A 26,718-nucleotide genomic window follows, 5' to 3' on the forward strand; every position below is an offset into this window, starting at 1 on the left:
AAAAAAGAACAGGCCGTTTTCACCATTCAATCATTGCCTTCCAAAAAGACAAGCAGTTGTTAAGCACATAAGTCTTTTTTGTATAGAGGTTCCCAAATACTTGGCCTGGAGGATGTCAGGATGGCCGAGCGGTCCAAGGCGCTGCGTTAAGGTCGCAGTCTCGAAAGAGGCGTGGGTTCGAATCCCACTTCTGACATTCATGCACCAGTGATGACTCACTTCCACTGCCTACAGCTGTCCTGTCCATGGAACTCTACTGTTTATCTGCTCTCCAGAAACATCACAAACTTATTTCATTTACTCACGAGGTTCTTGTCACATGTGCTACTAATGAACCAAATGCTAATCCATCCTTTTTCATTATTTATTAAAAACTTCTTTTGATATTTTGTATTTTTTTCCATAAGCATTCATGAAGGTTGCTGTTTTCAACGTAAAACGATATGGGTAAGATGGCATTTCAAGTCATTGACAATTTATCTCAATACTATGGTCATAAATTATCATGTCCATGTAAAACAAATACATTGTATTTGTCCTCAAAAAAACACAGGGAAGTTTAAGGGTTCCCTGCTTTATATTGGATGCTAATGAGAAACGTGTCGAGTCATTGCATTTGAACAAATCACTCTGACAGCTAAGCCCTAATGCACAGTCCGGCATCTCGGTCCACTTACAAAATCCTTTTTTGAAACTTCATCAAAATGTAGTCTTTCATGCATTCCTTCAAATGCTCAAACTAAAAAGAAGCAGAAATGTGAGTGGTGCCATATAAGACGGAAATACTAATGCTTTAGATCTGCACAAACGTTGTAAAACAGACAGTCCATTTAACATAAATAAATCAGTCATGAACAAATCTGGTATTCGTGAAGTCATTGTTGATTATTGCAAATATGGCTGACTTATTTATGATTACAACACCGAGCGAAGGCAAAAGTGCTTGACTGTTTCACTAAATCATTAGGAGTTAATAAAGGTTTTCCAGAGGTGACCATTACTCCCATCTTTCATTCAATCAAAGTCTGGATCTCCTATCCAGGTTGCATTATACCTCATTTGCCAACTTGCCAATTACTCTATGCTGTCCTCTGTACTTTGTTCTTTTTATATTGAAATCCAAATCTTTTAACCAAGTCATAAATATGTGAGAATGGACACAAAGAGTAAAACACATGCTTTGGCATTTCAAAGTAAACAAAGAAGTCAAAGAAGCAGCATTTAAGGTGGTATTGAAACACAGCGGCCGTACATTTCTATCAAGGCCCAAGTTTTCCTCAATGCCGTAGACTGCAGAACACCCTGGTGCTGCCACCAGATATAATTCCACAACATTGTAACTGTTGGGTATCATGGCTACTCAACAAAAACAAACAAAAAAAACACCTCAGTAGTCTAAATTTGGTTAAAAAAAGAACAGGCCGTTTTCACCATTCAATCATTGCCTTCCAAAAAGACAAGCAGTTAAGCACATAAGTCTTTTTTGTATAGCAGTTTCCAAATACTTGGCCTGGAGGATGTCAGGATGGCCGAGCGGTCCAAGGCGCTGCGTTAAGGGCGCAGTCTCGAAAGAGGCGTGGGTTCGAATCCCACTTCTGACATTCATGCACCAGTGATGACTCACTTCCACTGCCTACAGCTGTCTTGTCCATGGAGCTCTACTGTTCATCTGCTCTCCAGTAACATCACAAACTTATTTCATTTACTCACGAGGTTCTTGTCACATGTGCTACTAATGAACCAAATGCTAATCCATCATTTTTCATTATTTATTAAAAACTTCTTTTGATATTTTGTATTTTTTTCCATAAGCATTCATGAAGCTTTCTGTTTTCAACGTAAAACGATATGGGTAAGATGGCATTTCAAGTCATTGACAATTTATCTCAATACTATGGTCATAAATTATCATGTCCATGTAAAACAAATACATTGTATTTGTCCTCAAAAAAACACAGGGAAGTTTAAGGGTTCCCTGCTTCATATTGGATGCTAATGAGAAACGTGTCGAGTCATTGCATTTGAACAAATCACTCTGACAGCTAAGCCCTAATGCACAGTCCGGCATCTCGGTCCACTTAAAAAATCCTTTTTTGAAACTTCATCAAAATGTAGTCTGTCATGCATTCCTTCAAATGCTCAAACTAAAAAGAAGCAGAAATGTGAGTGGTGCCATATAAGACGGAAATACTAATGCTTTAGATCTGCACAAACTTTGTAAAACAGACAGTCCATTTAACATAAATAAATCAGTCATGAACAAATCTGGTATTCGTGAAGTCATTGTTGATTATTGCAAATATGGCTGACTTATTTATGATTACAACACCGAGCGAAGGCAAAAGTGCTTGACTGTTTCACTAAATCATTAGGAGTTAATAAAGGTTTTCCAGAGGTGACCATTACTCCCATCTTTCATTCAATCAAAGTCTGGATCTCCTATCCAGGCTGCATTATACCTCATTTGCCAACTTGCCAATTACTCTATGCTGTCCTCTGTACTTTGTTCTTCTTATATTCAAATCCAAATCTTTTAACCAAGTCATAAATATGTGAGAATGGACACAAAGAGTGAGACACATGCTTTGGCATTTCAAAGTAAACAAAGAAGTCAAAGAAGCAGCATTTAAGGTGGTATTGAAACACAGCGGCCGTACATTTCTATCAAAGCCCAGGTTTTCCTCAATGCCGTAGACTGCAGAACACCCTGGTGCTGCCACCAGATATAATTCCACAACATTGTAACTGTTGGGTATCATGGCTACTCAACAAAAACAAACAAAAAAAAACACCTCAGTGGTCTAAATTTGGTTAAAAAAAGAACAGGCCGTTTTCACCATTCAATCATTGCCTTCCAAAAAGACAAGCAGTTAAGCACATAAGTCTTTTTTGTATAGCAGTTTCCAAATACTTGGCCTGGAGGATGTCAGGATGGCCGAGCAGTCCAAGGCGCTGCGTTAAGGTCGCAGTCTCGAAAGAGGCGTGGGTTCGAATCCCACTTCTGACATTCATGCACCAGTGATGTCTCACTTCCACTGCCTACAGCTGTCCTGTCCATGGAACTCTACTGTTTATCTGCTCTCCAGAAACATCACAAACTTATTTCATTTACTCACGAGGTTCTTGTCACATGTGCTACTAATGAACCAAATGCTAATCCATCCATTTTCATTATTTATTAAAAACTTCTTTTGATATTTTGTATTTTTTTCCATAAGCATTCATGAAGGTTTCTGTTTTCAACGTAAAACGATATGGGTAAGATGGCATTTCAAGTCATTGACAATTTATCTCAATACTATGGTCATAAATTATCATGTCCATGTAAAACAAATACATTGTATTTGTCCTCAAAAAAACACAGGGAAGTTTAAGGGTTCCCTGCTTCATATTGGATGCTAATGAGAAACGTGTCGAGTCATTGCATTTGAACAAATCACTCTGACAGCTAAGCCCTAATGCACAGTCCGGCATCTCGGTCCACTTACAAAATCCTTTTTTGAAACTTCATCAAAATGTAGTCTGTCATGCATTCCTTCAAATGCTCAAACTAAAAAGAAGCAGAAATGTGAGTGGTGCCATATAAGACGGAAATACTAATGCTTTAGATCTGCACAAACTTTGTAAAACAGACAGTCCATTTAACATAAATAAATCAGTCATGAACAAATCTGGTATTTGTGAAGTCATTGTTGATTATTGCAAATATGGCTGACTTATTTATGATTACAACACCGAGCGAAGGCAAAAGTGCTTGACTGTTTCACTAAATCATTAGGAGTTAATAAAGGTTTTCCAGAGGTGACCATTACTCCCATCTTTCATTCAATCAAAGTCTGGATCTCCTATCCAGGCTGCATTATACCTCATTTGCCAACTTGCCAATTACTCTATGCTGTCCTCTGTACTTTGTTCTTTTTATATTCAAATCCAAATCTTTTAACCAAGTCATAAATATGTGAGAATGGACACAAAGAGTGAGACACATGCTTTGGCATTTCAAAGTAAACAAAGAAGTCAAAGAAGCAGCATTTAAGGTGGTATTGAAACACAGCGGCCGTACATTTCTATCAAGGCCCAAGTTTTCCTCAATGCCGTAGACTGCAGAACACCCTGGTGCTGCCACCAGATATAATTCCACAACATTGTAACTGTTGGGTATCATGGCTACTCAACAAAGACAAACAAAAAAAAAATACCTCAGTGGTCTAAATTTAGTCAGAAAAAGAACAGGCCGTTTTCACCATTCAATCATTGCCTTCCAAAAAGACAAGCAGTTAAGCACATAAGTCTTTTTTGTATAGCAGTTTCCAAATACTTGGCCTCGTGGATGTCAGGATGGCCGAGCGGTCCAAGGCGCTGCGTTAAGGTCGCAGTCTCGAAAGAGGCGTGGGTTTGAATCCCACTTCTGACATTCATGCACCAGTGATGACTCACTTCCACTGCCTACAGCTGTCCTGTCCATGGAACTCTACTGTTTATCTGCACTCCAGAAACATCACAAACTTATTTCATTTACTCACGAGGTTCTTGTCACATGTGCTACTAATGAACCAAATGCTAATCCATCCTTTTTCATTATTTATTAAAAACTTCTTTTGATATTTTGTATTTTTTTCCATAAGCATTCATGAAGGTTTCTGTTTTCAACGTAAAACGATATGGGTAAGATGGCATTTCAAGTCATTGACAATTTATCTCAATACTATGGTCATAAATTATCATGTCCATGTAAAACAAATACATTGTATTTGTCCTCAAAAAAACACAGGGAAGTTTAAGGGTTCCCTGCTTCATATTGGATGCTAAGAGAAACGTGTCGAGTCATTGCATTTGAACAAATCACTCTGACAGCTAAGCCCTAATGCACAGTCCGGCATCTCGGTCCACTTACAAAATCCTTTTTTGAAACTTCATCAAAATGTAGTCTGTCATGCCTTCCTTCAAATGCTCAAACTAAAAAGAAGCAGAAATGTGAGTGGTGCCATATAAGACGGAAATACTAATGCTTTAGATCTGCACAAACGTTGTAAAACAGACAGTCCATTTAACATAAATAAATCAGTCATGAACAAATCTGGTATTCGTGAAGTCATTGTTGATTATTGCAAATATGGCTGACTTATTTATGATTACAACACCGAGCGAAGGCAAAAGTGCTTGACTGTTTCACTAAATCATTAGGAGTTAATAAAGGTTTTCCAGAGGTGACCATTACTCCCATCTTTCATTCAATCAAAGTCTGGATCTTCTATCCAGGCTGCATTATACCTCATTTGCCAACTTGCCAATTACTCTATGCTGTCCTCTGTACTTTGTTCTTTTTATATTCAAATCCAAATCTTTTAACCAAGTCATAAATATGTGAGAATGGACACAAAGAGTGAGACACATGCTTTGGCATTTCAAAGTAAACAAAGAAGTCAAAGAAGCAGCATTTAAGGTGGTATTGAAACACAGCGGCCGTACATTTCTATCAAAGCCCAGGTTTTCCTCAATGCCGTAGACTGCAGAACACCCTGGTGCTGCCACCAGATATAATTCCACAACATTGTAACTGTTGGGTATCATGGCTACTCAACAAAAACAAACAAAAAAAAACACCTCAGTGGTCTAAATTTGGTTAAAAAAAGAACAGGCCGTTTTCACCATTCAATCATTGCCTTCCAAAAAGACAAGCAGTTAAGCACATAAGTCTTTTTTGTATAGCAGTTTCCAAATACTTGGCCTGGAGGATGTCAGGATGGCCGAGCGGTCCAAGGCACTGCGTTAAGGTCGCAGTCTCGAAAGAGGCGTGGGTTTGAATCCCACTTCTGACATTCATGCACCAGTGATGACTCACTTCCACTGCCTACAGCTGTCCTGTCCATGGAACTCTACTGTTTATCTGCTCTCCAGAAACATCACAAACTTATTTCATTTACTCACGAGGTTCTTGTCACATGTGCTACTAATGAACCAAATGCTAATCCATCCTTTTTCATTATTTATTAAAAACTTCTTTTGATATTTTGTATTTTTTTCCATAAGCATTCATGAAGGTTGCTGTTTTCAACGTAAAACGATATGGGTAAGATGGCATTTCAAGTCATTGACAATTTATCTCAATACTATGGTCATAAATTATCATGTCCATGTAAAACAAAAACATTGTATTTGTCCTCAAAAAAACACAGGGAAGTTTAAGGGTTTCCCTGCTTCATATTAGATGCTAATGAAAAACGTGTCAAGTCATTGCATTTGAACAAATCACTCTGACAGCTAAGCCCTAATGCACAGTCCGGCATCTCGGTCCACTTACAAAATCCTTTTTTGAAACTTCATCAAAATGTAGTCTGTCATGCATTCCTTCAAATGCTCAAACTAAAAAGAAGCAGAAATGTGAGTGGTGCCATATAAGACGGAAATACTAATGCTTTAGATCTGCACAAATGTTGTAAAACAGACAGTCCATTTAACATAAATAAATCAGTCATGAACAAATCTGGTATTCGTGAAGTCATTGTTGATTATTGCAAATATGGCTGACTTATTTATGATTACAACACCGAGCGAAGGCAAAAGTGCTTGACTGTTTCACTAAATCATTAGGAGTTAATAAAGGTTTTCCAGAGGTGACCATTACTCCCATCTTTCATTCAATCAAAGTCTGGATCTCCTATCCAGGCTGCATTATACCTCATTTGCCAACTTGCCAATTACTCTATGCTGTCCTCTGTACTTTGTTCTTTTTATATTCAAATCCAAATCTTTTAACCAAGTCATAAATATGTGAGAATGGACACAAAGAGTGAGACAAATGCTTTGGCATTTCAAAGTAAACAAAGAAGTCAAAGAAGCAGCATTTAAGGTGGTATTGAAACACAGCGGCCGTACATTTCTATCAAGGCCCAAGTTTTCCTCAATGCCGTAGACTGCAGAACACCCTGGTGCTGCCACCAGATATAATTCCACAACATTGTAACTGTTGGGTATCATGGCTACTCAACAAAAACAAACAAAAAAAACACCTCAGTAGTCTAAATTTGGTTAAAAAAAGAACAGGCCGTTTTCACCATTCAATCATTGCCTTCCAAAAAGACAAGCAGTTAAGCACATAAGTCTTTTTTGTATAGCAGTTTCCAAATACTTGGCCTGGTGGATGTCAGGATGGCCGAGCGGTCCAAGGCGCTGCGTTAAGGTCGCAGTCTCGAAAGAGGCATGGGTTCGAATCCCACTTCTGACATTCATGCACCAGTGATGACTCACTTCCACTGCCTACAGCTGTCCTGTCCATGGAACTCTACTGTTTATCTGCTCTCCAGTAACATCACAAACTTATTTCATTTACTCACGAGGTTCTTGTCACATGTGCTACTAATGAACCAAATGCTAATCCATCCTTTTTCATTATTTATTAAAAACTTCTTTTGATATTTTGTATTTTTTTCCATAAGCATTCATGAAGGTTTCTGTTTTCAACGTAAAACGATATGGGTAAGATGGCATTTCAAGTCATTGACAATTTATCTCAATACTATGGTCATAAATTATCATGTCCATGTAAAACAAAAACATTGTATTTGTCCTCAAAAAAACACAGGGAAGTTTAAGGGTTCCCTGCTTCATATTGGATGCTAATGAGAAACGTGTCAAGTCATTGCATTTGAACAAATCACTCTGACAGCTAAGCCCTAATGCACAGTCCGGCATCTCGGTCCACTTACAAAATCCTTTTTTGAAACTTCATCAAAATGTAGTCTGTCATGCATTCCTTCAAATGCTCAAACTAAAAAGAAGCAGAAATGTGAGTGGTGCCATATAAGACGGAAATACTAATGCTTTAGATCTGCACAAACGTTGTAAAACAGACAGTCCATTTAACATAAATAAATCAGTCATGAACAAATCTGGTATTCGTGAAGTCATTGTTGATTATTGCAAATATGGCTGACTTATTTATGATTACAACACCGAGCGAAGGCAAAAGTGCTTGACTGTTTCACTAAATCATTAGGAGTTAATAAAGGTTTTCCAGAGGTGACCATTACTCCCATCTTTAATTCAATCAAAGTCTGGATCTCCTATCCAGGCTGCATTATACCTCATTTGCCAACTTGCCAATTACTCTATGCTGTCCTCTGTACTTTGTTCTTTTTATATTCAAATCCAAATCTTTTAACCAAGTCATAAATATGTGAAAATGGACACAAAGAGTGAGACACATGCTTTGGCTTTTCAAAGTAAACAAAGAGGTCAAAGAAGCAGCATTTAAGGTGGTATTGAAACACAGCGGCCATACATTTCTATCAAGGCCCAAGTTTTCCTCAATGCCTTAGACTGCAGAACACCCTGGTGCTGCCACCAGATATAATTCCACAACATTGTAACTGTTGGGTATCATGGCTACTCAACAAAAACAAACAAAAAAAAACACCTCAGTAGTTTAAATTTAGTCAAAAAAAGAACAGGCCGTTTTCATCATTCAATCATTGCCTTCCAAAAAGACAAGCAGTTGTTAAGCACATAAGTCTTTTTTGTATAGCAGTTTCCAAATACTTGGCCTGGAGGGTGTCAGGATGGCCGAGCGGTCCAAGGCACTGCGTTAAGGTCGCAGTCTCGAAAGAGGCGTGGGTTCGAATCCCACTTCTGACATTCATGCACCAGTGATGACTCACTTCCACTGCCTACAGCTGTCCTGTCCATGGAACTCTACTGTTTATCTGCTCTCCAGTAACATCACAAACTTATTTCATTTACTCACGAGGTTCTTGTCACATGTGCTGCTAATGAACCAAATGTTAATCCATCCTTTTTCATTATTTATTAAAAACTTCTTTTGATATTTTGTATTTTTTTCCATAAGCATTCATGAAGGTTTCTGTTTTCAACGTAAAACGATATGGGTAAGATGGCATTTCAAGTCATTGACAATTTATCTCAATACTATGGTCATAAATTATCATGTCCATGTAAAACAAATAGATTGTATTTGTCCTCAAAAAAACACAGGGAAGTTTAAGGGTTCCCTGCTTCATATTGGCTGCTAATGAGAAACGTGTCGAGTCATTGCATTTGAACAAGTCACTCTGACAGCTAAGCCCTAATGCACAGTCCGGCATCTCGGTCCACTTACAAAATCCTTTTTTGAAACTTCATCAAAATGTAGTCTGTCATGCATTCCTTCAAATGCTCAAACTAAAAAGAAGCAGAAATGTGAGTGGTGCCATATAAGACGGAAATACTAATGCTTTAGATCTGCACAAACGTTGTAAAACAGACAGTCCATTTAACATAAATAAATCAGTCATGAACAAATCTGGTATTCGTGAAGTCATTGTTGATTATTGCAAATATGGCTGACTTATTTATGATTACAACACCGAGCGAAGGCAAAAGTGCTTAACTGTTTCACTAAATCATTAGGAGTTAATAAAGGTTTTCCAGAGGTGACCATTACTCCCATCTTTCATTCACCAAAGTCTGGATCTCCTATCCAGGCTGCATTATACCTCATTTGCCAACTTGCCAATTACTCTATGCTGTCCTCTGTACTTTGTTCTTTTTATATTCAAATCCAAATCTTTTAACCAAGTCATAAATATGTGAGAATGGACACAAAGAGTGAGACACATGCTTTGGCATTTCAAAGTAAACAAAGAAGTCAAAGAAGCAGCATTTAAGGTGGTATTGAAACACAGCGGCCGTACATTTCTATCAAGGCCCAAGTTTTCCTCAATGCCGTAGACTGCAGAACACCCTGGTGCTGCCACCAGATATAATTCCACAACATTGTAACTGTTGGGTATTATGGCTACTCAACAAAAACAAACAAAAAAAACACCTCAGTAGTCTAAATTTGGTTAAAAAAAGAACAGGCCGTTTTCACCATTCAATCATTGCCTTCCAAAAAGACAAGCAGTTGTTAAGCACATAAGTCTTTTTTGTATAGCAGTTTCCAAATACTTGGCCTGGTGGATGTCAGGATGGCCGAGCGGTCCAAGCCGCTGCGTTAAGGTCGCAGTCTCGAAAGAGGCGTGGGTTCAAATCCCACTTCTGACATTCATGCACCAGTGATGACTCACTTCCACTCCCTACAGCTGTCCTGTCCATGGAACTCTACTGTTTATCTGCTCTCCAGTAACATCACAAACTTATTTCATTTACTCACGAGGTTCTTGTCACATGTGCTACTAATGAACCAAATGCTAATCCATCCTTTTTCATTATTTATTAAAAACTTCTTTTGATATTTTGTATTTTTTCCATAAGCATTCATGAAGGTTGCTGTTTTAAACGTAAAACGATATGGGTAAGATGGCATTTCAAGTCATTGACAATTTATCTCAATACTAAGGTCATAAATTATCATGTCCATGTAAAACAAATACATTGTATTTGTCCTCAAAAAAACAAAGGGAAGTTTAAGGGTTCCCTGCTTCATATTGGATGCTAATGAGAAACGTGTCGAGTCATTGCATTTGAACAAGTCACTCTGACAGCTAAGCCCTAATGCACAGTCCGGCATCTCGGTCCACTTACAAAATCCTTTTTTGAAACTTCATCAAAATGTAGTCTGTCATGCATTCCTTCAAATGCTCAAACTAAAAAGAAGCAGAAATGTGAGTGGTGCCATATAAGACGGAAATACTAATGCTTTAGATCTGCACAAACGTTGTAAAACAGACAGTCCATTTAACATAAATAAATCAGTCATGAACAAATCTGGTATTCGTGAAGTCATTGTTGATTATTGCAAATATGGCTGACTTATTTATGATTACAACACAGAGCGAAGGCAAAAGTGCTTGACTGTTTCACTAAATCATTAGGAGTTAATAAAGGTTTTCCAGAGGTGACCATTACTCCCATCTTTCATTCAATCAAAGTCTGGATCTCCTATCCAGGCTGCATTATACCTCATTTGCCAACTTGCCAATTACTCTATGCTGTCCTCTGTACTTTGTTCTTTTTATATTCAAATCCAAATCTTTTAACCAAGTCATAAATATGTGAGAATGGACACAAAGAGTGAGACACATGCTTTGGCATTTCAAAATAAACAAAGAAGTCAAAGAAGCAGCATTTAAGGTGGTATTGAAACACAGCGGCCGTACATTTCTATCAAGGCCCAAGTTTTCCTCAATGCCGTAGACTGGAGAATACCCTGGTGCTGCCACCAGATATAATTCCACAACATTGTAACTGTTGGGTATCATGGCTACTCAACAAAAACAAACAAAAAAAACACCTCAGTAGTCTAAATTTGGTTAAAAAAAGAACAGGCCGTTTTCACCATTCAATCATTGCCTTCCAAAAAGACAAGCAGTTGTTAAGCACATAAGTCTTTTTTGTATAGCAGTTTCCAAATACTTGGCCTGGAGGATGTCAGGATGGCCGAGCGGTCCAAGGCGCTGCGTTAAGGTCGCAGTCTCGAAAGAGGCGTGGGTTCGAATCCCACTTCTGACATTCATGCACCAGTGATGACTCACTTCCACTGCCTACAGCTGTCCTGTCCATGGAACTCTACTGTTTATCTGCTCTCCAGTAACATCACAAACTTATTTCATTTACTCAAGAGGTTCTTGTCACATGTGCTACTAATGAACCAAATGCTAATCCATCCTTTTTCATTATTTATTAAAAACTTCTTTTGATATTTTGTATTTTTTTCCATAAGCATTCATGAAGGTTTCTGTTTTCAACGTAAAACGATATGGGTAAGATGGCATTTCAAGTCATTGACAATTTATCTCAATACTATGGTCATAAATTATCATGTCCATGTAAAACAAATACATTGTATTTGTCCTCAAAAAAACACAGGGAAGTTTAAGGGTTCCCTGCTTCATATTGGATGCTAATGAGAAACGTGTCGAGTCATTGCATTTGAACAAATCACTCTGACAGCTAAGCCCTAATGCACAGTCCGGCATCTCGGTCCACTTACAAAATCCTTTTTTGAAACTTCATCAAAATGTAGTCTGTCATGCATTCCTTCAAATGCTCAAACTAAAAAGAAGCAGAAATGTTAGTGGTGCCATATAAGACGGAAATACTAATGCTTTAGATCTGCACAAACGTTGTAAAACAGACAGTCCATTTAACATAAATAAATCAGTCATGAACAAATCTGGTATTCGTGAAGTCATTGTTGATTATTGCAAATATGGCTGATTTATTTATGATTACAACACCGAGCGAAGGCAAAAGTGCTTGACTGTTTCACTAAATCATTAGGAGTTAATAAAGGTTTTCCAGAGGTGACCATTACTCCCATCTTTCTTTCAATCAAAGTCTGGATCTCCTATCCAGGCTGCATTATACCTCATTTGCCAACTTGCCAATTACTCTATGCTGTCCTCTGTACTTTGTTCTTGTTATATTCAAATCCAAATCTTTTAACCAAGTCATAAATATGTGAGAATGGACACAAAGAGTGAGACACATGCTTTGGCATTTCAAAGTAAACAAAGAAGTCAAAGAAGCAGCATTTAAGGTGGTATTGAAACACAGCGGCCATACATTTCTATCAAGGCCCAAGTTTTCCTCAATGCCGTAGACTGCAGAACACCCTGGTGCTGCCACCAGATATAATTCCACAACATTGTAACTGTTGGGTATCATGGCTACTCAACAAAAACAAACAAAAAAAAACACCTCAGTAGTCTAAATTTAGTCAAAAAAAGAACAGGTCGTTTTCACCATTCAATCATTGCCTTCCAAAAAGACAAGCAGTTGTTAAGCACATAAGTCTTTTTTGTATAACAGTTTCCAAATACTTGGCCTGGAGGATGTCAGGATGGCCGAGCGGTCCAAGGCGCTGCGTTAAGGTCGCAGTCTCGAAAGAGGCGTGGGTTCAAATCCCACTTCTGACATTCATGCACCAGTGATGACTCACTTCCACTGCCTACAGCTGTCCTGTCCATGGAACTCTACTGTTTATCTGCTCTCCAGTAACATCACAAACTTATTTCATTTACTCACGAGGTTCTTGTCACATGTGCTACTAATGAACCAAATGCTAATCCATCCTTTTTCATTATTTATTAAAAACTTCTTTTGATATTTTGTATTTTTTTCCATAAGCATTCATGAAGCTTTCTGTTTTCAACGTAAAACGATATGGGTAAGATGGCATTTCAAGTCATTGACAATTTATCTCAATACTATGGTCATAAATTATCATGTCCATGTAAAACAAAAACATTGTATTTGTCCTCAAAAAAACACAGGGAATTATAAGGGTTCCCTGCTTCATATTGGATGCTAATGAGAAACGTGTCAAGTCATTGCATTTGAACAAATCACTCTGACAGCTAAGCCCTAATGCACAGTCCGGCATCTCGGTCCACTTACAAAATCCTTTTTTGAAACTTCATCAAAATGTAGTCTGTCATGCATTCCTTCAAATGCTCAAACTAAAAAGAAGCAGAAATGTGAGTGGTGCCATATAAGACGGAAATACTAATGCTTTAGATCTGCACAAACGTTGTAAAACAGACAGTCCATTTAACATAAATAAATCAGTCATGAACAAATCTGGTATTCGTGAAGTCATTGTTGATTATTGCAAATATGGCTGACTTATTTATGATTACAACACCGAGCGAAGGCAAAAGTGCTTGACTGTTTCACTAAATCATTAGGAGTTAATAAAGGTTTTCCAGAGGTGACCATTACTCCCATCTTTAATTCAATCAAAGTCTGGATCTCCTATCCAGGCTGCATTATACCTCATTTGCCAACTTGCCAATTACTCTATGCTGTCCTCTGTACTTTGTTCTTTTTATATTCAAATCCAAATCTTTTAACCAAGTCATAAATATGTGAAAATGGACACAAAGAGTGAGACACATGCTTTGGCTTTTCAAAGTAAACAAAGAGGTCAAAGAAGCAGCATTTAAGGTGGTATTGAAACACAGCGGCCATACATTTCTATCAAGGCCCAAGTTTTCCTCAATGCCTTAGACTGCAGAACACCCTGGTGCTGCCACCAGATATAATTCCACAACATTGTAACTGTTGGGTATCATGGCTACTCAACAAAAACAAACAAAAAAAAACACCTCAGTAGTTTAAATTTAGTCAAAAAAAGAACAGGCCGTTTTCATCATTCAATCATTGCCTTCCAAAAAGACAAGCAGTTGTTAAGCACATAAGTCTTTTTTGTATAGCAGTTTCCAAATACTTGGCCTGGAGGGTGTCAGGATGGCCGAGCGGTCCAAGGCACTGCGTTAAGGTCGCAGTCTCGAAAGAGGCGTGGGTTCGAATCCCACTTCTGACATTCATGCACCAGTGATGACTCACTTCCACTGCCTACAGCTGTCCTGTCCATGGAACTCTACTGTTTATCTGCTCTCCAGTAACATCACAAACTTATTTCATTTACTCACGAGGTTCTTGTCACATGTGCTACTAATGAACCAAATGTTAATCCATCCTTTTTCATTATTTATTAAAAACTTCTTTTGATATTTTGTATTTTTTTCCATAAGCATTCATGAAGGTTTCTGTTTTCAACGTAAAACGATATGGGTAAGATGGCATTTCAAGTCATTGACAATTTATCTCAATACTATGGTCATAAATTATCATGTCCATGTAAAACAAATAGATTGTATTTGTCCTCAAAAAAACACAGGGAAGTTTAAGGGTTCCCTGCTTCATATTGGATGCTAATGAGAAACGTGTCGAGTCATTGCATTTGAACAAGTCACTCTGACAGCTAAGCCCTAATGCACAGTCCGGCATCTCGGTCCACTTACAAAATCCTTTTTTGAAACTTCATCAAAATGTAGTCTGTCATGCATTCCTTCAAATGCTCAAACTAAAAAGAAGCAGAAATGTGAGTGGTGCCATATAAGACGGAAATACTAATGCTTTAGATCTGCACAAACGTTGTAAAACAGACAGTCCATTTAACATAAATAAATCAGTCATGAACAAATCTGGTATTCGTGAAGTCATTGTTGATTATTGCAAATATGGCTGACTTATTTATGATTACAACACCGAGCGAAGGCAAAAGTGCTTAACTGTTTCACTAAATCATTAGGAGTTAATAAAGGTTTTCCAGAGGTGACCATTACTCCCATCTTTCATTCACCAAAGTCTGGATCTCCTATCCAGGCTGCATTATACCTCATTTGCCAACTTGCCAATTACTCTATGCTGTCCTCTGTACTTTGTTCTTTTTATATTCAAATCCAAATCTTTTAACCAAGTCATAAATATGTGAGAATGGACACAAAGAGTGAGACACATGCTTTGGCATTTCAAAGTAAACAAAGAAGTCAAAGAAGCAGCATTTAAGGTGGTATTGAAACACAGCGGCCGTACATTTCTATCAAGGCCCAAGTTTTCCTCAATGCCGTAGACTGCAGAACACCCTGGTGCTGCCACCAGATATAATTCCACAACATTGTAACTGTTGGGTATTATGGCTACTCAACAAAAACAAACAAAAAAAACACCTCAGTAGTCTAAATTTGGTTAAAAAAAGAACAGGCTGTTTTCACCATTCAATCATTGCCTTCCAAAAAGACAAGCAGTTGTTAAGCACATAAGTCTTTTTTGTATAGCAGTTTCCAAATACTTGGCCTGGTGGATGTCAGGATGGCCGAGCGGTCCAAGCCGCTGCGTTAAGGTCGCAGTCTCGAAAGAGGCGTGGGTTCAAATCCCACTTCTGACATTCATGCACCAGTGATGACTCACTTCCACTCCCTACAGCTGTCCTGTCCATGGAACTCTACTGTTTATCTGCTCTCCAGTAACATCACAAACTTATTTCATTTACTCACGAGGTTCTTGTCACATGTGCTACTAATGAACCAAATGCTAATCCATCCTTTTTCATTATTTATTAAAAACTTCTTTTGATATTTTGTATTTTTTTCCATAAGCATTCATGAAGGTTGCTGTTTTAAACGTAAAACGATATGGGTAAGATGGCATTTCAAGTCATTGACAATTTATCTCAATACTAAGGTCATAAATTATCATGTCCATGTAAAACAAATACATTGTATTTGTCCTCAAAAAAACACAGGGAAGTTTAAGGGTTCCCTGCTTCATATTGGATGCTAATGAGAAACGTGTCGAGTCATTGCATTTGAACAAGTCACTCTGACAGCTAAGCCCTAATGCACAGTCCGGCATCTCGGTCCACTTACAAAATCCTTTTTTGAAACTTCATCAAAATGTAGTCTGTCATGCATTCCTTCAAATGCTCAAACTAAAAAGAAGCAGAAATGTGAGTGGTGCCATATAAGACGGAAATACTAATGCTTTAGATCTGCACAAACGTTGTAAAACAGACAGTCCATTTAACATAAATAAATCAGTCATGAACAAATCTGGTATTCGTGAAGTCATTGTTGATTATTGCAAATATGGCTGACTTATTTATGATTACAACACAGAGCGAAGGCAAAAGTGCTTGACTGTTTCACTAAATCATTAGGAGTTAATAAAGGTTTTCCAGAGGTGACCATTACTCCCATCTTTCATTCAATCAAAGTCTGGATCTCCTATCCAGGCTGCATTATACCTCATTTGCCAACTTGCCAATTACTCTATGCTGTCCTCTGTACTTTGTTCTTTTTATATTCAAATCCAAATCTTTTAACCAAGTCATAAATATGTGAGAATGGACACAAAGAGTGAGACACATGCTTTGGCATTTCAAAATAAACAAAGAAGTCAAAGAAGCAGCATTTAAGGTGGTATTGAAACACAGCGGCCGTACATTTCTATCAAGGCCCAAGTTTTCCTCAATGCCGTAGACTGGAGAATACCCTGGTGCTGCCACCAGATATAATTCCACAACATTGTAACTGTTGGGTATCATGGCTACTCAACAAAAACAAACAAAAAAAACACCTCAGTAGTCTAAATTTGGTTAAAAAAAGAACAGGCCGTTTTCACCATTCAATCATTGCCTTCCAAAAAGACAAGCAGTTGTTAAGCACATAAGTCTTTTTTGTATAGCAGTTTCCAAATACTTGGCCTGGAGGATGTCAGGATGGCCGAGCGGTCCAAGGCGCTGCGTTAAGGTCGCAGTCTCGAAAGAGGCGTGGGTTCGAATCCCACTTCTGACATTCATGCACCAGTGATGACTCACTTCCACTGCCTACAGCTGTCCTGTCCATGGAACTCTACTGTTTATCTGCTCTCCAGTAACATCACAAACTTATTTCATTTACTCAAGAGGTTCTTGTCACATGTGCTACTAATGAACCAAATGCTAATCCATCCTTTTTCATTATTTATTAAAAACTTCTTTTGATATTTTGTATTTTTTTCCATAAGCATTCATGAAGGTTTCTGTTTTCAACGTAAAACGATATGGGTAAGATGGCATTTCAAGTCATTGACAATTTATCTCAATACTATGGTCATAAATTATCATGTCCATGTAAAACAAATACATTGTATTTGTCCTCAAAAAAACACAGGGAAGTTTAAGGGTTCCCTGCTTCATATTGGATGCTAATGAGAAACGTGTCGAGTCATTGCATTTGAACAAATCACTCTGACAGCTAAGCCCTAATGCACAGTCCGGCATCTCGGTCCACTTACAAAATCCTTTTTTGAAACTTCATCAAAATGTAGTCTGTCATGCATTCCTTCAAATGCTCAAACTAAAAAGAAGCAGAAATGTGAGTGGTGCCATATAAGACGGAAATACTAATGCTTTAGATCTGCACAAACGTTGTAAAACAGACAGTCCATTTAACATAAATAAATCAGTCATGAACAAATCTGGTATTCGTGAAGTCATTGTTGATTATTGCAAATATGGCTGATTTATTTATGATTACAACACCGAGCGAAGGCAAAAGTGCTTGACTGTTTCACTAAATCATTAGGAGTTAATAAAGGTTTTCCAGAGGTGACCATTACTCCCATCTTTCATTCAATCAAAGTCTGGATCTCCTATCCAGGCTGCATTATACCTCATTTGCCAACTTGCCAATTACTCTATGCTGTCCTCTGTACTTTGTTCTTCTTATATTCAAATCCAAATCTTTTAACCAAGTCATAAATATGTGAGAATGGACACAAAGAGTGAGACACATGCTTTGGCATTTCAAAGTAAACAAAGAAGTCAAAGAAGCAGCATTTAAGGTGGTATTGAAACACAGCGGCCATACATTTATATCAAGGCCCAAGTTTTCCTCAATGCCGTAGACTGCAGAACACCCTGGTGCTGCCACCAGATATAATTCCACAACATTGTAACTGTTGGGTATCATGGCTACTCAACAAAAACAAACAAAAAAAAACACCTCAGTAGTCTAAATTTAGTCAAAAAAAGAACAGGTCGTTTTCACCATTCAATCATTGCCTTCCAAAAAGACAAGCAGTTGTTAAGCACATAAGTCTTTTTTGTATAACAGTTTCCAAATACTTGGCCTGGAGGATGTCAGGATGGCCGAGCGGTCCAAGGCGCTGCGTTAAGGTCGCAGTCTCGAAAGAGGCGTGGGTTCAAATCCCACTTCTGACATTCATGCACCAGTGATGACTCACTTCCACTGCCTACAGCTGTCCTGTCCATGGAACTCTACTGTTTATCTGCTCTCCAGTAACATCACAAACTTATTTCATTTACTCACGAGGTTCTTGTCACATGTGCTACTAATGAACCAAATGCTAATCCATCCTTTTTCATTATTTATTAAAAACTTCTTTTGATATTTTGTATTTTTTTCCATAAGCATTCATGAAGCTTTCTGTTTTCAACGTAAAACGATATGGGTAAGATGGCATTTCAAGTCATTGACAATTTATCTCAATACTATGGTCATAAATTATCATGTCCATGTAAAACAAATACATTGTATTTGTCCTCAAAAAAACACAGGGAAGTTTAAGGGTTCCCTGCTTCATATTGGATGCTAATGAGAAACGTGTCGAGTCATTGCATTTGAACAAATCACTCTGACAGCTAAGCCCTAATGCACAGTCCGGCATCTCGGTCCACTTACAAAATCCTTTTTTGAAACTTCATCAAAATGTAGTCTGTCATGCATTCCTTCAAATGCTCAAACTAAAAAGAAGCAGAAATGTGAGTGGTGCCATATAAGACGGAAATACTAATGTTTTAGATCTGCACAAACGTTGTAATACAGACAGTCCATTTAACATAAATCAGTCATGAACAAATCTGGTATTCGTGAAGTCATTGTTGATTATTGCAAATATGGCTGACTTATTTATGATTACAACACCGAGCGAAGGCAAAAGTGCTTGACTGTTTCACTAAATCATTAGGAGTTAATAAAGGTTTTCCAGAGGTGACCATTACTCCCATCTTTCATTCAATCAAAGTCTGGATCTCCTATCCAGGCTGCATTATACCTCATTTGCCAACTTGCCAATTACTCTAAGCTGTCCTCTGTACTTTGTTCTTTTTATATTCAAATCCAAATCTTTTAACCAAGTCATAAATATGTGAGAATGGACACAAAGAGTGAGACACATGCTTTGGCATTTCAAAGTAAACAAAGAAGTCAAAGAAGCAGCATTTAAGGTGGTATTGAAACACAGCGGCCGTACATTTCTATCAAGGCCCAAGTTTTCCTCAATGCCGTAGACTGCAGAACACCCTGGTGCTGCCACCAGATATAATTCCACAACATTGTAACTGTTGGGTATCATGGCTACTCAACAAAAACAAACAAAAAAAAAACACCTCAGTAGTCTAAATTTAGTCAAAAAAAGAACAGGCCGTTTTCACCATTCAATCATTGCCTTCCAAAAAGACAAGCAGTTGTTAAGCACATAAGTCTTTTTTGTATAGCAGTTTCCAAATACTTGGCTTGGAGGATGTCAGGATGGCCGAGCGGTCCAAGGCGCTGCGTTAAGGTCGCAGTCTCGAAAGAGGCGTGGGTTCGAATCCCACTTTTGACATTCAGGCACCAGTGATGACTCTCTTCCACTGCCTAGAGCTGTCCTGTCCATGGAATACTACTGTTTATCTGCTCTCCAGTAACATCACTAACTTATTTCATTTACTCACGAGGTTCTTGTCACATGTGCTACTAATGAACCAAATGCTAATCCATCCTTTTTCATTATTTATAAAAAATTTCTTAGGATATTTTGTATTTTTTCCCATAAGCATTCATGAAGGTTGCCTTTTTCAACGTAAAACGATATGGGTAAGATGGCATTTCAAGTCATTGACAATTTATCTCAATACTATGGTCATAAATTATCATGTCCATGTAAAACAAAGACATTGTATTTGTCCTCAAAAAAACACAGGGAATTTTAAGGGTTCCCTGCTTCATATTAGATGCTAATGAGAAACGTGTCAAGTCATTGCATTTGAACAAATCACTCTGACAGCTAAGCCCTAATGCACAGTCCGGCATCTCGGTCCACTTACAAAATCCTTTTTTGAAACTTCATCAAAATATAGTCTGTCATGCATTCCTTCAAATGCTCAAACTAAAAAGAAGCAGAAATGTGAGTGGTGCCATATAAGACGGAAATACTAATGCTTTAGATCTGCACAAATGTTGTAAAACAGACAGTCCATTTAACATAAATAAATCAGTCATGAACAAATCTGGTATTCGTGAAGTCATTGTTGATTATTGCAAATATGGCTGACTTATTTATGATTACAACACCGAGCGAAGGCAAAAGTGCTTGACTGTTTCACTAAATCATTAGGAGTTAATAAAGGTTTTCCAGAGGTGACCATTACTCCCATCTTTCATTCAATCAAAGTCTGGATCTCCTATCCAGGCTGCATTATACCTCATTTGCCAACTTGCCAATTACTCTATGCTGTCCTCTGTACTTTGTTCTTTTTATATTCAAATCCAAATCTTTTAACCAAGTCATAAATATGTGAGAATGGACACAAAGAGTGAGACACATGCTTTGGCATTTCAAAGTAAACAAAGAAGTCAAAGAAGCAGCATTTAAGGTGGTATTGAAACACAGCGGCTGTACATTTCTATCAAGGCCCAAGTTTTCCTCAATGCCGTAGACTGCAGAACACCCTGGTGCTGCCACCAGATATAATTCCACAACATTGTAACTGTTGGGTATCATGGCTACTCAACAAAAACAAACAAAAAAAAACACCTCAGTAGTCTAAATTTAGTCAAAAAAGAACAGGCCGTTTTCATCATTCAATCATTGCCTTCCAAAAAGACAAGCAGTTGTTAAGCACATAAGTCTTTTTTGTATAGCAGTTTCCAAATACTTGGCCTGGAGGGTGTCAGGATAGCCGAGCGGTCCAAGGCACTGCGTTAAGGTCGCAGTCTCGAAAGAGGCGTGGGTTCAAATCCCACTTCTGACATTCATGCACCAGTGATGACTCACTTCCACTGCCTACAGCTGTCCTGTCCATGGAACTCTACTGTTTATCTGCTCTCCAGTAACATCACAAACTTATTTCATTTACTCACGAGGTTCTTGTCACATGTGCTACTAATGAACCAAATGTTAATCCATCCTTTTTCATTATTTATTAAAAACTTCTTTTGATATTTTGTATTTTTTTCCATAAGCATTCATGAAGGTTTCTGTTTTCAACGTAAAACGATATGGGTAAGATGGCATTTCAAGTCATTGACAATTTATCTCAATACTATGGTCATAAATTATCATGTCCATGTAAAACAAATAGATTGTATTTGTCCTCAAAAAAACACAGGGAAGTTTAAGGGTTCCCTGCTTCATATTGGATGCTAATGAGAAACGTGTCGAGTCATTGCATTTGAACAAGTCACTCTGACAGCTAAGCCCTAATGCACAGTCCGGCATCTCGGTCCACTTACAAAATCCTTTTTTGAAACTTCATCAAAATGTAGTCTGTCATGCATTCCTTCAAATGCTCAAACTAAAAAGAAGCAGAAATGTGAGTGGTGCCATATAAGACGGAAATACTAATGCTTTAGATCTGCACAAACGTTGTAAAACAGACAGTCCATTTAACATAAATAAATCAGTCATGAACAAATCTGGTATTCGTGAAGTCATTGTTGATTATTGCAAATATGGCTGACTTATTTATGATTACAACACCGAGCGAAGGCAAAAGTGCTTGACTGTTTCACTAAATCATTAGGAGTTAATAAAGGTTTTCCAGAGGTGACCATTACTCCCATCTTTCATTCAATCAAAGTCTGGATCTCCTATCCAGGCTGCATTATACCTCATTTGCCAACTTGCCAATTACTCTATGCTGTCCTCTGTACTTTGTTCTTTTTATATTCAAATCCAAATCTTTTAACCAAGTCATAAATATGTGAGAATGGACACAAAGAGTGAGACACATGCTTTGGCATTTCAAAGTAAACAAAGAAGTCAAAGAAGCAGCATTTAAGGTGGTATTGAAACACAGCGGCCGTACATTTCTATCAAGGCCCAAGTTTTCCTCAATGCCGTAGACTGCAGAACACCCTGGTGCTGCCACCAGATATAATTCCACAACATTGTAACTGTTGGGTATCATGGCTACTCAACAAAAAGAAACAAAAAAAACACCTCAGTAGTCTAAATTTGGTTAAAAAAAGAACAGGCCGTTTTCACCATTCAATCATTGCCTTCCAAAAAGACAAGCAGTTGTTAAGCACATAAGTCTTTTTTGTATAGCAGTTTCCAAATACTTGGCCTGGAGGATGTCAGGATGGCCGAGCGGTCCAAGGCGCTGCGTTAAGGTCGCAGTCTCGAAAGAGGCGTGGGTTCGAATCCCACTTCTGACATTCATGCACCAGTGATGACTCACTTCCACTGCCTACAGCTGTCCTGTCCATGGAACTCTACTGTTTATCTGCTCTCCAGTAACATCACAAACTTATTTCATTTACTCACGAGGTTCTTGTCACATGTGCTACTAATGAACCAAATGCTAATCCATCCTTTTTCATTATTTATTAAAAACTTCTTTTGATATTTTGTATTTTTTTCCATAAGCATTCATGAAGGTTGCTGTTTTCAACGTAAAACGATATGGGTAAGATGGCATTTCAAGTCATTGACAATTTATCTCAATACTATGGTCATAAATTATCATGTCCATGTAAAACAAATACATTGTATTTGTCCTCAAAAAAACACAGGGAAGTTTAAGGGTTCCCTGCTTCATATTGGATGCTAATGAGAAACTTGTCGAGTCATTGCATTTGAACAAATCACTCTGACAGCTAAGCCCTAATGCACAGTCCGGCATCTCGGTCCACTTACAAAATCCTTTTTTGAAACTTCATCAAAATGTAGTCTGTCATGCATTCCTTCAAATGCTCAAACTAAAAAGAAGCAGAAATGTGAGTGGTGCCATATAAGACGGAAATACTAATGCTTTAGATCTGCACAAATGTTGTAAAACAGACAGTCCATTTAACATAAATAAATCAGTCATGAACAAATCTGGTATTAGTGAAGTCATTGTTGATTATTGCAAATATGGCTGACTTATTTATGATTACAACACCGAGCGAAGGCAAAAGTGCTTGACTGTTTCACTAAATCATTAGGAGTTAATAAAGGTTTTCCAGAGGTGACCATTACTCCCATCTTTCATTCAATCAAAGTCTGGATCTTCTATCCAGGCTGCATTATACCTCATTTGCCAACTTGCCAATTACTCTATGCTGTCCTCTGTACTTTGTTCTTTTTATATTCAAATCCAAATCTTTTAACCAAGTCATAAATATGTGAGAATGGACACAAAGAGTGAGACACATGCTTTGGCATTTCAAAGTGAACAAAGAAGTCAAAGAAGCAGCATTTAAGGTGGTATTGAAACACAGCGGCCGTACATTTCTATCAAAGCCCAGGTTTTCCTCAATGCCGTAGACTGCAGAACACCCTGGTGCTGCCACCAGATATAATTCCACAACATTGTAACTGTTGGGTATCATGGCTACTCAACAAAAACAAACAAAAAAAAACACCTCAGTGGTCTAAATTTGGTTAAAAAAAGAACAGGCCGTTTTCACCATTCAATCATTGCCTTCCAAAAAGACAAGCAGTTAAGCACATAAGTCTTTTTTGTATAGCAGTTTCCAAATACTTGGCCTGGAGGATGTCAGGATGGCCGAGCGGTCCAAGGCACTGCGTTAAGGTCGCAGTCTCGAAAGAGGCGTGGGTTCGAATCCCACTTCAGACATTCATGCACCAGTGATGACTCACTTCCACTGCCTACAGCTGTCCTGTCCATGGAACTCTACTGTTTATCTGCTCTCCAGAAACATCACAAACTTATTTCATTTACTCACGAGGTTCTTGTCACATGTGCTACTAATGAACCAAATGCTAATCCATCCTTTTTCATTATTTATTAAAAACTTCTTTTGATATTTTGTATTTTTTTCCATAAGCATTCATGAAGGTTGCTGTTTTCAACGTAAAACGATATGGGTAAGATGGCATTTCAAGTCATTGACAATTTATCTCAATACTATGGTCATAAATTATCATGTCCATGTAAAACAAAGACATTGTATTTGTCCTCAAAAAAACACAGGGAAGTTTAAGGGTTCCCTGCTTCATATTAGATGCTAATGAGAAACGTGTCAAGTCATTGCATTTGAACAAATCACTCTGACAGCTAAGCCCTAATGCACAGTCCGGCATCTCGGTCCACTTACAAAATCCTTTTTTGAAACTTCATCAAAATGTAGTCTGTCATGCATTCCTTCAAATGCTCAAACTAAAAAGAAGCAGAAATGTGAGTGGTGCCATATAAGACGGAAATACTAATGCTTTAGATCTGCACAAATGTTGTAAAACAGACAGTCCATTTAACATAAATAAATCAGTCATGAACAAATCTGGTATTCGTGAAGTCATTGTTGATTATTGCAAATATGGCTGACTTATTTATGATTACAACACCGAGCGAAGGCAAAAGTGCTTGACTGTTTCACTAAATCATTAGGAGTTAATAAAGGTTTTCCAGAGGTGACCATTACTCCCATCTTTCATTCAATCAAAGTCTGGATCTCCTATCCAGGCTGCATTATACCTCATTTGCCAACTTGCCAATTACTCTATGCTGTCCTCTGTACTTTGTTCTTTTTATATTCAAATCCAAATCTTTTAACCAAGTCATAAATATGTGAGAATGGACACAAAGAGTGAGACACATGCTTTGGCATTTCAAAGTAAACAAAGAAGTCAAAGAAGCAGCATTTAAGGTGGTATTGAAACACAGCGGCTGTACATTTCTATCAAGGCCCAAGTTTTCCTCAATGCCGTAGACTGCAGAACACCCTGGTGCTGCCACCAGATATAATTCCACAACATTGTAACTGTTGGGTATCATGGCTACTCAACAAAAACAAACAAAAAAAACACCTCAGTAGTCTAAATTTGGTTAAAAAAAGAACAGGCCGTTTTCACCATTCAATCATTGCCTTCCAAAAAGACAAGCAGTTGTTAAGCACATAAGTCTTTTTTGTATAGCAGTTTCCAAATACTTGGCCTGGTGGATGTCAGGATGGCCGAGCGGTCCAAGGCGCTGCGTTAAGGTCGCAGTCTCGAAAGAGGCGTGGGTTCAAATCCCACTTCTGACATTCATGCACCAGTGATGACTCACTTCCACTGCCTACAGCTGTCCTGTCCATGGAACTCTACTGTTTATCTGCTCTCCAGTAACATCACAAACTTATTTCATTTACTCACGAGGTTCTTGTCACATGTGCTACTAATGAACCAAATGCTAATCCATCCTTTTTCATTATTTATTAAAAACTTCTTTTGATATTTTGTATTTTTTTCCATAAGCATTCATGAAGGTTGCTGTCGGGAGCCAGTTTAGCTCGTGCTGGTTTGCGGCGCCTTCCGTCCGTGAAACCCGGGTTCGACTCCGGGCTGCTCCCTGTTCCCTTCTCTACCTCTGCCGGCTCCAAGCCCGGCTTGAGAAGGTTGCGTCAGGAAGGGCATCCGGCCTAAAACATTGCCAAATTTACCATGCGACTTGTTCACTGTGGCAACCCCTGATGGGAGAAGCCGAAAGTGGAAGAAGAATTCATGAAGGTTGCTGTTTTCAACGTAAAACGATATGGGTAAGATGGCATTTCAAGTCATTGACAATTTATCTCAATACTATGGTCATAAATTATCATGTCCATGTAAAACAAAAACATTGTATTTGTCCTCAAAAAAACACAGGGAATTTTAAGGGTTCCCTGCTTCATATTGGATGCTAATGAGAAACGTGTCAAGTCATTGCATTTGAACAAGTCACTCTGACAGCTAAGCCCTAATGCACAGTCCGGCATCTCGGTCCACTTACAAAATCCTTTTTTGAAACTTCATCAAAATGTAGTCTGTCATGCATTCCTTCAAATGCTCAAACTAAAAAGAAGCAGAAATGTGAGTGGTGCCATATAAGACGGAAATACTAATGCTTTAGATCTGCACAAACGTTGTAAAACAGACAGTCCATTTAACATAAATAAATCAGTCATGAACAAATCTGGTATTAGTGAAGTCATTGTTGATTATTGCAAATATGGCTGACTTATTTATGATTACAACACCGAGCGAAGGCAAAAGTGCTTGACTGTTTCACTAAATCATTAGGAGTTAATAAAGGTTTTCCAGAGGTGACCATTACTCCCATCTTTCATTCAATCAAAGTCTGGATCTCCTATCCAGGCTGCATTATACCTCATTTGCCAACTTGCCAATTACTCTATGCTGTCCTCTGTACTTTGTTCTTTTTATATTCAAATCCAAATCTTTTAACCAAGTCATAAATAT

The 26,718-nt window shown here is 38.1% G+C and overlaps 19 non-coding genes across 19 annotated transcripts; all 19 read left to right on the top strand.

Moving 5' to 3' along the window:
* The first annotated feature begins 114 nt into the window (after positions 1-114).
* On the top strand, positions 115-196 carry trnal-aag (transfer RNA leucine (anticodon AAG)). Its single transcript has one exon. It is a non-coding gene; the product is annotated as a tRNA-Leu (tRNA).
* Positions 197-1,519: 1,323 nt separating this feature from the next.
* Positions 1,520-1,601, top strand: trnal-aag (transfer RNA leucine (anticodon AAG)). Its single transcript has one exon. It is a non-coding gene; the product is annotated as a tRNA-Leu (tRNA).
* Positions 1,602-2,925: 1,324 nt separating this feature from the next.
* trnal-aag (transfer RNA leucine (anticodon AAG)) lies at positions 2,926-3,007 on the top strand. The gene has a single exon. It is a non-coding gene; the product is annotated as a tRNA-Leu (tRNA).
* A 1,325-nt stretch (positions 3,008-4,332) lies between these two features.
* On the top strand, positions 4,333-4,414 carry trnal-aag (transfer RNA leucine (anticodon AAG)). The gene has a single exon. It is a non-coding gene; the product is annotated as a tRNA-Leu (tRNA).
* A 1,323-nt stretch (positions 4,415-5,737) lies between these two features.
* trnal-aag (transfer RNA leucine (anticodon AAG)) lies at positions 5,738-5,819 on the top strand. Its single transcript has one exon. It is a non-coding gene; the product is annotated as a tRNA-Leu (tRNA).
* A 1,324-nt stretch (positions 5,820-7,143) lies between these two features.
* Positions 7,144-7,225, top strand: trnal-aag (transfer RNA leucine (anticodon AAG)). The gene has a single exon. It is a non-coding gene; the product is annotated as a tRNA-Leu (tRNA).
* Positions 7,226-8,552: 1,327 nt separating this feature from the next.
* trnal-aag (transfer RNA leucine (anticodon AAG)) lies at positions 8,553-8,634 on the top strand. The gene has a single exon. It is a non-coding gene; the product is annotated as a tRNA-Leu (tRNA).
* A 1,325-nt stretch (positions 8,635-9,959) lies between these two features.
* Positions 9,960-10,041, top strand: trnal-aag (transfer RNA leucine (anticodon AAG)). Its single transcript has one exon. It is a non-coding gene; the product is annotated as a tRNA-Leu (tRNA).
* A 1,325-nt stretch (positions 10,042-11,366) lies between these two features.
* On the top strand, positions 11,367-11,448 carry trnal-aag (transfer RNA leucine (anticodon AAG)). Its single transcript has one exon. It is a non-coding gene; the product is annotated as a tRNA-Leu (tRNA).
* A 1,327-nt stretch (positions 11,449-12,775) lies between these two features.
* trnal-aag (transfer RNA leucine (anticodon AAG)) lies at positions 12,776-12,857 on the top strand. The gene has a single exon. It is a non-coding gene; the product is annotated as a tRNA-Leu (tRNA).
* Positions 12,858-14,184: 1,327 nt separating this feature from the next.
* trnal-aag (transfer RNA leucine (anticodon AAG)) lies at positions 14,185-14,266 on the top strand. Its single transcript has one exon. It is a non-coding gene; the product is annotated as a tRNA-Leu (tRNA).
* A 1,325-nt stretch (positions 14,267-15,591) lies between these two features.
* Positions 15,592-15,673, top strand: trnal-aag (transfer RNA leucine (anticodon AAG)). The gene has a single exon. It is a non-coding gene; the product is annotated as a tRNA-Leu (tRNA).
* A 1,326-nt stretch (positions 15,674-16,999) lies between these two features.
* Positions 17,000-17,081, top strand: trnal-aag (transfer RNA leucine (anticodon AAG)). Its single transcript has one exon. It is a non-coding gene; the product is annotated as a tRNA-Leu (tRNA).
* Positions 17,082-18,408: 1,327 nt separating this feature from the next.
* trnal-aag (transfer RNA leucine (anticodon AAG)) lies at positions 18,409-18,490 on the top strand. The gene has a single exon. It is a non-coding gene; the product is annotated as a tRNA-Leu (tRNA).
* Positions 18,491-19,814: 1,324 nt separating this feature from the next.
* trnal-aag (transfer RNA leucine (anticodon AAG)) lies at positions 19,815-19,896 on the top strand. Its single transcript has one exon. It is a non-coding gene; the product is annotated as a tRNA-Leu (tRNA).
* Positions 19,897-21,222: 1,326 nt separating this feature from the next.
* trnal-aag (transfer RNA leucine (anticodon AAG)) lies at positions 21,223-21,304 on the top strand. Its single transcript has one exon. It is a non-coding gene; the product is annotated as a tRNA-Leu (tRNA).
* A 1,326-nt stretch (positions 21,305-22,630) lies between these two features.
* trnal-aag (transfer RNA leucine (anticodon AAG)) lies at positions 22,631-22,712 on the top strand. The gene has a single exon. It is a non-coding gene; the product is annotated as a tRNA-Leu (tRNA).
* A 1,324-nt stretch (positions 22,713-24,036) lies between these two features.
* On the top strand, positions 24,037-24,118 carry trnal-aag (transfer RNA leucine (anticodon AAG)). Its single transcript has one exon. It is a non-coding gene; the product is annotated as a tRNA-Leu (tRNA).
* Positions 24,119-25,444: 1,326 nt separating this feature from the next.
* trnal-aag (transfer RNA leucine (anticodon AAG)) lies at positions 25,445-25,526 on the top strand. Its single transcript has one exon. It is a non-coding gene; the product is annotated as a tRNA-Leu (tRNA).
* Positions 25,527-26,718: the final 1,192 nt, after the last annotated feature.

Source organism: Oryzias latipes, chromosome 13 (assembly GCF_053564925.1).
Source record: "Oryzias latipes strain Hd-rR chromosome 13, Olatipes_Hd-rR_3.1".
Taxonomy (NCBI): domain Eukaryota; kingdom Metazoa; phylum Chordata; class Actinopteri; order Beloniformes; family Adrianichthyidae; genus Oryzias; species Oryzias latipes.